This window comes from Helianthus annuus, chromosome 9, assembly GCF_002127325.2.
Source record: "Helianthus annuus cultivar XRQ/B chromosome 9, HanXRQr2.0-SUNRISE, whole genome shotgun sequence".
NCBI lineage: Eukaryota > Viridiplantae > Streptophyta > Magnoliopsida > Asterales > Asteraceae > Helianthus > Helianthus annuus.
The window spans coordinates 128,295,178-128,308,784 of NC_035441.2; the positions used below are offsets into that span (position 1 = coordinate 128,295,178).

The 13,607-nt window shown below is 32.5% G+C and overlaps 1 protein-coding gene across 1 annotated transcript in view; it reads right to left on the reverse strand.

The window, feature by feature from the left end:
* LOC110906697 (protein ZINC INDUCED FACILITATOR-LIKE 1) overlaps positions 1-3,038 on the reverse strand; it is a 47,744-nt gene extending 44,706 nt beyond the window's left edge. The window contains exon 1 of the mRNA XM_035977581.1: positions 2,830-3,038. The gene's annotated coding sequence lies outside the window, so the exon portion shown is untranslated. The remainder of the gene's footprint in view (positions 1-2,829) is intronic.
* Between the last annotated feature and the right edge of the window lie 10,569 nt (positions 3,039-13,607).

Genomic DNA, 13,607 nt, shown 5'->3' on the forward strand with positions numbered 1-13,607 from the left:
CTATCAGTTTAGTTGTTTATGAAAACTGATACTTAAGATAAACTTTAGTATTAGGTGATAGTAAAAGAAAAATATTCTGTTATATGATATCTTTAGATTTGGTTGTATTAGTATATTATCTATTGTGTTATATGATATCTTTAGATTTGGTTGTATTAGTATATTATTTATACGTTTACTTGTATATTATTCGGTTGTAATATCTTGATATAAATTTTCTTTTAAAGAGCTATTTCATGTTTCATCATATAGTATTTAGGTATGCAATGCTTAAATGAAATTGATCCACCGTATACGTTCTAAAAGTGGCACCGGCAAAAACACCCAGTGTTATATACGTATATTATCCTCGTTTAGATATTATTTACAAGTCTTACCTTCACGTGACACCGATTCATCTAACAATTTTGAATATTGACAGTATTAGAGGAAATATATTAGCTAGTATTTATTGTTATATTGCTACCATAATTAGAAAATACGATTTAGTTAGGATTTTTTTTTGTAATTATCCTTATTATATTTTTAGTAATAGTGTTATGTGTCGGCCTAAAATCATTGGACCTAGGCCCATGCAAGAAGCAAAGGAAATCCAAGCCCATGCAGGATCGCATGCAACATTTATTTATTTATTTACTACATATACATTTATCAAATGAAGGAATAGTGCCAGAAAGCTGTCTAGCACTCCCCTATTGGACCCAACAGTTTATTATTTTACTAGGTTAGTTCCCCGTGTGTTACACGGGTTGAACAATTTAAACTATATAGTATAGATATTTCCTGTAAATGCAAAACAAAGACAGAGACATTTACATACCATATTGACATAAATGAGTTAATATAAATGTAACCCATCAACTCGTACATATTAATTAATGTCGTAGAGTTCGATAAGACGGCTCTAATGTCGGTTGAATGAGGTCAATCAGAGTCTATTTGATACCATTTGTACGACTTCTTATTTTTTGAATCTTTGTATTTGATTTTAAACCTATTATTAATATTATTGATAATAATTTTAGTTATATATATCAATAATATATTTTATATAATATATATATATATATATATCAATAATATATTTAGTCTAACATATTAATCTTATTATGAATTTCGAAACTTGTTTAGCTAGGATTTAAGATTCTATTGAAGTTTTAGTTTAACAATAGGTTGTTGAATTAATAATAAGAATTTGAATTAGATTAGATTAAATATTATTATTATTATTATTATTATTATTATTAATTTTAATCAATTAAATGAGAGAATGACAAGTGTCCCAAAACAGGTTTCTTTTATTATATAGTATAGATATCTATTTTAAAATTATATTTTTACTCCTGTTTAAAATTACCGCTTTGCCCCAGCTCAAAATAAAATTACGCTGTTGTCCCCATCTCAAATTTAGGATTTTGCCCTCAATTCAAAATTACGATTTTGCCTGGCACTCCCCCATTTGACCAACCATTTTATTATTTTATATCTATTTTAAAATTACGTTATCGCCCCTCTTTAAAATTACGGTTTTGCCCACAGCTCGAAATAAAACTTCGCTTTTGTCCCTTGCTCAAAATTACGATTTTTCCCTCGATTCAAAATAAAATTATGGTTTTACCCTCAACTCAGAATTACCTTTTCGCCCCCAGTTCAGAATAAAATTCTGCTTTTGCCCACAGCTAAAAAATACGATTTTACCCTCTGTTCAAAAATGTGATTTTCCGCGTTTAAAAAATTATGATTTTGCCCTCAGTTTAAAATTACATTTTTTCCCTAGTTCAAAATAAAATTTTGCTTTTGCCCCCCACTCTAAATTACGATTTTGCCTTCGGTTCAAAATATAATTCTGGTTTTGCCTCCAGCTTAAAATTACGATTGTGCCCTTAGTTCAAATTTAAATTACGCTATTATCCCCAAGTTCAAAATTACGAATTTGCCCCTGTGAAAATTTACAATTTCGCCCCTGGTTCAAATTTACAGTACTGTCATCACTTTAGCTTTTGGCAAATTACGATTTTAACCCAGTAAAAAAATACAACTTTCCCTCAGTTAAAAATTACAATATTGCCATTGTTTTAGTTTTTTTTTTTTATCAAAACTATAAAAGTGTTTTGTTTTAATTGATTGACTCGATTTAATTGTTTTTCGTGTCAATGAGTTGTCTAACACTCACTCATTATTCGGCCATCGCCCCACAACACTGGTGGGGCATCAACTGGTATTTATTTAAAGTTTATTTGTTGTTTTTATTTTTATTAAATGGAGTTTGTTAGTTTTGCTAAAATAAAGGGGATCATGGAAATGCCATGACTCTCAGGTAACTCATTTTCCAACTTTTTAGGAAGTAGTTTGAATTATCTGTTTTTGTTTTCTTTAAATATGGAAAAACTTCTTTAGTAATGAAAATTGCAGAATTATTCTATACACACTATTAATAATTTTTGTGCACCCCATTCTCTGACCGTGTCTATTATTTACCTATCTAATGCTCAAATGACACCAATTAATCGAAAATTTTCAAATGGTAAAAAGAGTAAAACGTTTGCGTTACATAATATATGGTCCTTTTTTCTTAGTTCTAGTAACACAAATTCATCAAACCTTTCTAAAAAGTAAATAAAAAGTTTTTGATCGTAACCAAACTATACACAACATGATATAACTGTATCAGCAAAATAAACGTAATGGAACTGTATCAGCAAAATAAACGTATTGGGGACCTTTTAGAAAAAGAAAAATCAGAATTTAAAATGTAAATAAACAGTAATATAATAACTAGCTGATGAAATAAAGATGATTAATAATAAATTAAATAAGCAATATACTCACCGACACATAGCACCACAAGCCATTTTTAAATCCTAACGTTTGAAGGAGAAGAGACTGAGTTTGACAAGAAGATACAGAGATTCGTTAAGTTATTTGAAGGAGAAGACACTGAGTTATTCAGATATTCGTTAAGTTATATAGCAAGAATAAAGTACAATAGTGGCCCCTCAATTGTTGTTGGATTTTCAATTTTTGTCTCAGATTTTTACAATTTTGGTCCTTATATAAAAGGAATTAGCAACAACCGGTAATCGTGTTTGAGATCTAAGTGACACTGTCATGCAAGCACGTGAAATGCATGTATGGAGGGCTGGCTCAACATCATTGCCGAAGCTTGGGGGGCCGATTTTTCTCAATTCCGAGGGGCGAAAACGTATATACCTAAAAATTTCTATACGAAGGTACTATTCATAACACTACGCGTCGAAAACTTCGCGAGGGGGGGGGGCTCCCGCCCCAATGAAGCTCCACCCCATATTGCCCCGGCGCTGTCCCTGCACACCAAATGAGAAAACAAAAAAAAACTAGTTTAAATGAGAAAACTAGTTTAAATTAGAAAACCAAAAAAAACTAAATAAATAAACCTAAAAAACAAACCAATTTTTTTTTTTTTTTTTTTTACAATTCTTTACAAAAAAATCGCTATTTTATATACATAAAAAAATTTCAAAAAAAAAAAATATACTGCATATGTGCACTAATACGGAAAGCCTACACCACTTAACCCACCCCCACCTCCCAAAAACCTAAACCACCCCCCTCCACTCCCACCCCCAAAAACTTAAATTCACCCTCCCACCAAAAGCCTAATCCCTCGCCCCCCCCCCCCTCCCGAAAATCTAAAACTAAACCCTAAACATAAACCCGAAAAAAACCTAAACCCCCCACCCCCAAAAACCTAAAGCCCCCTCCCCCACACCTAAAAAACCTAATCCAAATCGTAAACCTCAAAAAAATCTAACCCTAAAAGCTAAACTAAACTTAAAAACAAATTTTAAGCATGTAATGCACATGTGTAGTACACGTATAATGCACATGTGCAGTACAAGTTTTTTTTTTTTTTTTTGAAAAAAAATTTATATATATATAAAATAGCGATTTTTCCATAAAAAATTGTAAATAAAAATTTTTGGTATGTTTTTTTAGGCTTTTTTAATTAGTTTTCTAGTTTTTTCTCATTTATATTTAGTTTTCTCATGATCCTCGCCCTATATATATATATATATATATATATATATATATATATATATATATATATATATATATATATAGGGGAAGTTCAAATGAAAACCACTAGTTATTGTGAAAACTCGAAAACTAATTAAAAAAAGCCAAAAAAACATACAAAATTTTTTTTTTTTTAATTTTTTTTTGCAATCAAAATTTCGCAGGTTTTTTAATATAAAAGAAAATTTCAAAAAAAAAAAAAAAAATTTTTTGTGTAGTGCACATGTGTAATACTGCACATATGTATGTGTACTACACATGTGTATTATTACACATGTGCACTACACAAAAATTTTTTTTTTTTTGAAAAAAAGTTTTTTTATATATATAAAAACTAGCGATTTTTATAAAAAAAATTGAAAAAAAAAAATTTTGTGTGTTTTTTAGGCTTTTTTTTAGTTAGTTTTCGAGTTTTCACAATAAAAGTGGTTTTCATTTGAACCATCCCATATATATATATATATATATATATATATATATATATATATATATATATATATATAAAAGGAGATTATAATAAGAAAACTACATATAAATGATAAAACTAAAAAAACATGCCAATTTTTTTACAATTCTTTTTTCAAATTTTGCTACTTTTTATATATAAAAAAAAACTTCTTTTTCACAAAAAAAAAAAAAAAAAAATTGTACTGCACATGTGCATTATATGCTAAAAGTTAGCTTTTAACTTTAGTTTAGCTTTCATAGTTAGATTTTTTGGAGGTTTAGGATTAGGATTAGGTTTTTGGGTATGGGGAGGGAGGTTTAGGTTTTTGGGGAGGTGCCGGTGTGTGTGTGTGGGGGGGGGGGGGGTTAGGTTTTTCTCGGGTTTCTGTTTAGGGTTTAGTTTCTATGTTTTTTATTTTTTATTTATTTTTTGAGGGGAGGGGGGAGGGGGTTGGGGGTTTAGGTTTTAGGGGTGGGGGTTTAGGCTTTTGGTGGAAGGGTGAATTTAGGTTTTTGGTGGTGTCGGTGGAGGGGGGGTGGGTTAGGTGGTATAGACTTTTCCATATTATTGTACATGTGCAGTACAATTTTTTTTTTTTTTGAAAAAAGGTTTTTTTATACATAAAAACTAGCGAAAATTAATAAAAAAAATAAAAAAATTGGTATGTTTTTTTAGACTTTTTTAGTTAGTTTTTTTTCTCATTTAAAGTAGTTTTCTTATTATCCATCCCCTATATATATATATGTATATATATATGTAAATGCATGTATGGAGGGCTGGCTCAACATCATTGCCGAAGCTTGGGGGGGCCGATTTTTCTCAATTCCGAGGGGCGAAAACGTATATACCTAAAAATTTCTATACGAAGGTACTATTCATAACACTACGCGTCGAAAACTTCGCGAGGGGGGGGGGGGCTCCCGCCCCAATGAAGCTCCACCCCATATTGCCCCGGCGCTGTCCCTGCACACCAAATGAGAAAACAAAAAAAAACTAGTTTAAATGAGAAAACTAGTTTAAATTAGAAAACCAAAAAAAACTAAATAAATAAACCTAAAAAACAAACCAATTTTTTTTTTTTTTTACAATTCTTTACAAAAAATCGCTATTTTATATACATAAAAAATTTCAAAAAAAAAAAAAATATACTGCATATGTGCACTAATACGGAAAGCCTACACCACTTAACCCACCCCCACCTCCCAAAAACCTAAACCACCCCCCTCCACTCCCACCCCCAAAAACTTAAATTCACCCTCCCACCAAAAGCCTAATCCCTCGCCCCCCCCCCCCTCCCGAAAATCTAAAACTAAACCCTAAACATAAACCCGAAAAAAACCTAAACCCCCCACCCCCCAAAAACCTAAAGCCCCCTCCCCCACACCTAAAAAACCTAATCCTAATCGTAAACCTCAAAAAAATCTAACCCTAAAAGCTAAACTAAACTTAAAAACAAATTTTAAGCATGTAATGCACATGTGTAGTACACGTATAATGCACATGTGCAGTACAAGTTTTTTTTTTTTTTTTTTGAAAAAAAATTTATATATATATAAAATAGCGATTTTTCCATAAAAAATTGTAAATAAAAATTTTTGGTATGTTTTTTTAGCTTTTTTTAGGCTTTTTTAATTAGTTTTCTAGTTTTTTCTCATTTATATTTAGTTTTCTCATGATCCTCGCCCTATATATATATATATATATATATATATATATATATATATATATATATATATATATATATATATATATATGGGAAGTTCAAATGAAAACCACTAGTTATTGTGAAAACTCGAAAACTAATTAAAAAAAGCCAAAAAAACATACAAAAATTTTTTTTTTAATTTTTTTTTGCAATCAAAATTTCGCAGGTTTTTTAATATAAAAGAAAATTTCAAAAAAAAAAAATTTTTTTTTGTGTAGTGCACATGTGTAATACTGCACATATGTATGTGTACTACACATGTGTATTATTACACATGTGCACTACACAAAAATTTTTTTTTTTGAAAAAAAGTTTTTTTATATATATAAAAACTAGCGATTTTTATAAAAAAAAATTGAAAAAAAAAAATTTTGTGTGTTTTTTAGGCTTTTTTTTTAGTTAGTTTTCGAGTTTTCACAATAAAAGTGGTTTTCATTTGAACCATCCCATATATATATATATATATATATATATATATATATATATATATATATATATATAAAAGGAGATTATAATAAGAAAACTACATATAAATGATAAAACTAAAAAAACATGCCAATTTTTTTACAATTCTTTTTTCAAATTTTGCTACTTTTTATATATAAAAAAAAACTTCTTTTTCACAAAAAAAAAAAAAAAAATTGTACTGCACATGTGCATTATATGCTAAAAGTTAGCTTTTAACTTTAGTTTAGCTTTCATAGTTAGATTTTTTGGAGGTTTAGGATTAGGATTAGGTTTTTGGGTGTGGGGAGGGAGGTTTAGGTTTTTGGGGAGGTGCCGGTGTGTGTGTGTGTGTGTGGGGGGGGGTTAGGTTTTTCTCGGGTTTCTGTTTAGGGTTTAGTTTCTATATTTTTTATTTATTTTTGAGGGGAGGGGGGGGGTTGGGGGTTTAGGTTTTAGGGGTGGGGGTTTAGGCTTTTGGTGGAAGGGTGAATTTAGGTTTTTGGTGGTGTCGGTGGAGGGGGGGGGGGGTGGGTTAGGTGGTATAGACTTTTCCATATTATTGTACATGTGCAGTACAATTTTTTTTTTTTTTGAAAAAAGGTTTTTTTATACATAAAAACTAGCGAAAATTAATAAAAAAAATAAAAAAATTGGTATGTTTTTTTAGACTTTTTTAGTTAGTTTTTTTTCTCATTTAAAGTAGTTTTCTTATTATCCATCCCCTATATATATATATGTATATATATATGTATATATATATATATAGAGGTTTAGGATCCAGTAAAAAAGAGGAAATTTGTGAGAAGGATAGGAAAGAACATGATAAGGACACATGTCTTTATTTAATTTATTAGGATAATGGCAATTAAGTAATTTAATAAATAAACCTAACTAAAGATAAAATTCAAAAACCCACATGCAATGCACATGCAAGTTCTCCTCGTTTTTTTTTAAACGTCAATAACTTTCAATACGTAACTTCTAAAAAAAAATAAACCATAATAACGAGTGCTTTTTTATCTTTAATATAAGCACCATATTGCTATACTTATATAGAGAAAAAAATTATGTTTCAACCGGATGTTTTAGTCCATGGTGTTTTCTCTATTTTGCTTTAATTGTATAGTGATTCAAGGCATTCTGTTTTACAGTAAAACACCATGAACGTATATAAGATACCATAACATTGCAAATACCATTTACATTCAATCTTCAGTCTTGTTTTCTATGGTGTTTTATTTTAGGAATTCAAAACAGATTATGGTGTCTTGTAAAATAAAACACCATAGAAAACAAGATTGAATGTAAATGGTATTTGCAATGTTATGGTGTGTTATATACGTTCATGGTGTTTTACTATAAAACACAACGCCTTGAATCACTTTACAATTAAAGCTACATATACAATTAAAACAACATAGATAAAACACCATGGAGTAAAACATACGATCTAAACGTAAATTTTTTTCTCTATATAAGTATAGCAATATGATACTCATATTAAAGATTGTAGGTCCACTTAGAGGATCAAGATAACCTACTTCCTTGTTTGTTAAGACAACAACGAGTGCGGAATCCACGTAGTTATGCAAAATAAAGCAAACACAAGCAACCAAAGATTCACAGACTTTGATTAAGTGAAGAGAATAAGTACACACATACACACAGTGTTTACAATTTTCACAGGGACTCTCTTAACTGAAATGTGAAACAAGTATCTGTATACATAGGCCCAATACCCACTAACCTACGAAGAAGGTTACTGAGCCACGAACAATCATCAAGCCCACGAAGACTAGGAGTCTTCGTGGACAACATCAACGAACCATTCAGAGGACCACGAACAATCAAGGTTCATGGTGAACAAACACATACCATTGTTCGTGAACATGTAAACCCACGAAGAATGTGGATTCTTCGTGGGGAACGATATAGTGACAGAAACTTGCAACAATTACAGAAGAGGCAAACACAAATAACAGTTGCATACTGCAAACTGTTTTTCGTTACAAACAAAAGAAACGTCGCGCTAAGTCAAGATAGGAGGATATCTTGACTTGGCCGACTCGACCAAAAACTATACAGACCATAAACAAAGACCGTACACATTACAAGAATTAAGAAAAAGCTACAGACACAAACCTGCACCAACAAACTCCCCCTTGTCTGTTGCTTGGTCTTCGGTCTTCATCCCTTAGTAGCCTGTCTCGGACCACGTGCTTCCTGCGTGAATGCCCCGATAATAACATAAACATGCGACGCGTTGAAATCGTAGAGCCTGACTTGCATCCTTATCTTCATAGAAGATATCGTGATGAAACAATCTGTCGATGTCAGCTGCCGACATGTTAACAATCCACATCGGGTCCAAAATACGAACATTTTCCTTGTCATTCCGGAAGACGATGACTGCATCGTGCGTGTCTGAGTCATAACACCACAGAGCCATATTCTCAAGAATATCATGCTCCATCTTCATCAGCGGAATCCTATCCAAGACCTTCACAGGCTTGTACACGAGCTTGTACCTAGCTGTGTCGGTCGCTGGATGTAATGTAAACTTTATCTGTTCGTACATTGGGAACTGTGGATTGTATAACTCATCCTTCCAACCCTTTTGTCGTTCCATCTTCAACTTCCGAGCAAACAACTTAGCACCTTCAAAATTTGACCGGTTTATCAACTCCAGTCGTGCTAACCCTGCTACGTCGTAAAATGGCAAGGTAAGAATACTTAGCAGTGATTTGAAATACTGAATTCCATGTTCTCGCTTCACCGCAACACAATGAAGTTCTTTCACAAACATCCAGCTCAATATTCTTCCCAGAGGACGATTCTTTTCATTTCTCATGTAATCAACTTGTTTGGGGGTTGAGGTTTGGGGTTTAGGTTTTTGGTGGTATCGGTGGGGGGTGGGTTAGGTGGTATAGACTTTTCCATATTATTGCACATGTGCTGTACAAGTTTTTTTTTTTTTTTTTTTTGAAAAAAAGTTTTTTTTACATAAAAACTAGCGAAAATTTAAAAAAAAAATAAAAAAATTGGTATGTTTTTTTAGACTTTTTTAGTTAGTTTTTTTCTCATTTAAAGTAGTTTTCTCATTATATTTATATATATATATATATATATATATATATATAAATATATATATAGGGGACTGCTAGAATGAGAACCACCTTGAGTTGTAAGAACCGCGAGAACCACACCGTACGGGGCGAGGTGGACCAAATATTTTTTTTCAAAAACGTAGATGCATGTATTATAAACACATTCGTAAAAAAAAATTTTAAAAAAATGTCGTGCGTGTAGTTTTTTACACCACAAGTTTGTGATTTACGAGTTCCGTAAATTTACGGAACTCGTAAACCACAAACTTTACGGAACTCGCAAACCACAAACTTGTGGTGTAAAAAACTACACGCACGACATTTTTTTTTTAATTTTTTTTATGAATGTGTTTATAATACATGCATCTACGTTTTTGAAAAAAAAAAAAATTTGGTCCACCTCGCCCCGGATCTAGTAGTTCTCGCGGTTCTTACAACTCGAGGTGGTTCTCATTCTAGCGGCCCCATATATATATATATATATATATATATATATATATATATATATATATATATATATGGGTTTAGGATCTAGTAAAAAAGAGGAAATTTGTGAGAAGGATGTGAAAGAACATGATAAGGACACATGTCTTAGTTTAATTTATTAGGATAATAGCAATTAAGCAATTTAATAAATAAACCTAACTAAAGATAAAATTCAAAAACCAAGTTCTCGTCGTTTTTTTTTAACGTCAATAACTTTCTATATTTAACTTCAAAAAAAATTAAACCATAATAACGAGTGTTTTTTATCTTTAATATAAGCACCATATTGCTATACTTATATAGAAAAACAAAATTATGTTTCAATCGGATGTTTTAGTCCATGGTGTTTTCTCTATTTTACTTTAATTGTATAGTGATTCAAGGCGTTGTGTTTTACAGTAAAACACCACGAACGTATATAAGACACCATAACATTGCAAATACCATTTACATTCAATCTTCAGTCTTGTTTTCTATGGTGTTTTATTTTAGGAATTCAAAACAGATTATGGTGTCTTGTAAAATAAAACACCATAGAAAACAAGATTGAATGTAAATGGTATTTGCAATGCTATGGTGTCTTATATATGTTCATGGTGTTTTACTATAAAACACAACGCCTTGAATCACTATACAATTAAAACAACAAATACAATTAAAACAACATAGATAGAACACCATGGAGTAAAACATACGATCTAAACGTAAATTTTTTTCTCTATATAAGTATAGAAATATGATACTCATATTAAAGATTGTAGGTCCACTTAGAGGATCAAGATAACCTACTTCCTTGTTTGTTAACACAACAACGAGTGCGGAATCCACGTAGTTATGCAAACCAAAGCAAACACAAGTAACCAAAGATTCACAGACTTTGATTAAGTGAAGAGAATCAGTACACACATACACACAGTGTTTACAACTTTCACAGGGACTCTCTTAACTGAAATGTGAAACAAGTATCTGTATACATAGGCCCAATACCCACTAACCTACGAAGAAGGTTACTGAGCCACGAACAATCATCAAGCCCACGAAGACTAGGAGTCTTCGTGGACAACATCAACGAACCATTCAGAGGACCACGAACAATCAAGGTTCGTGGTGAACAAACACATACCATTGTTCGTGAACATGTAAACCCACGAAGAATGTGGATTCTTCATAGGGAACGATATAGTGACAGAAACTTGCAACAGTTACAGAAGAGCCAATCACAAATAACAGTTGCATACTGCAAACTGTTTTTCATTACAAACAAAAGAAATGTCGCGCTAAGTCAAGATAGGAGGATATCTTGACTTGGCCGACTCGACCAAAAACTATACAGACCATAAACAAAGACCGTACACATTACAAGAAGTAAGAAAAAGCTACAGACACAAACCTGCACCAACAAACTCCCCCTTGTCTGTTGCTTGGTCTTCGGTCTTCATCCCTTAGTAGCCTGTCTCGGACCACGTGCTTCCTGCGTGAATGCCCCTATAATAACATAAACAGGCGACGCTTTGACATCGTAGAGCCTGACTTGCATCCTTATCTTCACAGAAGATATCGTGACGAAACAATCTGTCGATGTCAGCTGCCGACATGTTAACAATCCACATCGGGTCCAAAATACGAACATTTTCCTTGTCGTTCCGGAAGACGATGACTGCATCGTGCGTGTCTGAGTCATAACACCACAGAGCCATATTCTCAAGAATATCCTGTTGCATCTTCATCAGCGGAATCCTATCCAAGACCTTCACAGGCTTGTACACGAGCCTGTACCTAGCTGTGTCGGTCGCTGGATCTAATGTAAACTTTATCTGTTCGTACATTGGGAACTGTGGATTGTATAACTCATCCTTCCAACCCTTTCGTCGTTCCATCTTCAACTTCCGAGCAAACAACTTAGCACCTTCAAAATTTGACCGGTTTATCAGCTCTAGTCGTGCTAATGCTGCTACGTCATAAAATGGCAAGGTAAGAATACTTAGCAGTGATTTGAAATACTGAATTCCATGTTCTCGCTTCACCGCAACACAATGAAGTTCTTTCACAAACATCCAGCTCAGTATTCTTCCCAGAGGACGATTCTTTTCATATCTCATGTAATCAACTTGTGTGATCGGAGGGGCTGGTTTAGCAGTCTTAGAGAGAAAGTTCTGTTGGAACTTTTGAGATCGTTCATACTTGTGCTGGATCAGTTTTATAGTGGTTTGTAGCTAATCTAATAGTATAGGGGCTTATTTTGTAATTCTCTAGAATTAGGAATCCTGACTTAGTGTAGTTAAGATTCCAGCAAATTTATAAATTTGCTGGCAAGTCAGGAACACTATATATAGCCCTTGTATTGTAACCACTTCAAGCTTTTGGCTCTCTTAATGAATATTGGTGTTGTTTACATTCAATCATTGTTCTTGTGCTCTAATCTGATATCCAAGGTGCTCTATTGATTTACACTATTGTTTGGATTCAATACAACACTTGTTGTATTCATTAATCCATTAGCTTCACCTTCATCTTTGATCATTCTTAACTTTTTCATAGTTCAAACACTTAATCAATAGGTGTTTTGGGCTAAAACAACCAACCACTGTGATCCGGGTTGATATTGGGATCTACAATTTGGTATCAGAGCCTTAGTGCTCTTGGTTGTTATGTTCTTGTTGAGATTTTTCATAGTTTTGAAGGTTTTTCAAAAGTTTCAAGGTTTTCAAATTTTTGGACTTAAAATGGATTGATTTGGTGTGTTTAATCTATAGGTTGTTGTTAATATATGATTAGGGAGTTATTTTGGACATTTTGATGCATCAAAACATGGTTTTTGAGCTGTTTTTGAGTGATTAGAGGGTTTTGGTTCGTGTTAAACCCTATGTCCAGCGAATTTAACTTGAATACAGCGAACAAGTTTTGAAGACAGCGAATTTTAAATTTGAATACAGCGACGATATCTTTGAATATAACGAACATAGCGAACTCTTTTCGAAGTTCATCGCATGATCATTAATTCCGACGATCATTATTTGAGCGAAATTACTGATTATCGGCGAAACAGTGTCAAGTGACCCTGTAGCGAAATTATCGAAGGCGACTTCGAGAACTGTGATATTGAACCACAGCGTTCTTATCATGGAATCGGTGAAATTAGTTAAACTAACGTTTATATTGCTTGTATCAGCGGAATTAGCTTGTTCGCTCGTGCAGGACATCATCGTGTTCCAGCGAAGATAGGAGATCGGTGAAGATCTTCAGTGAAATTGTTTGTGCTTCTCAAATCATCGGCGAAATTAATACTGTTACCGGCTTCTAGTGATCTGTCAGCGAATTTAGCCTCTGATCAGCTCTCTTTTGTCAAAATCAAGCCAAG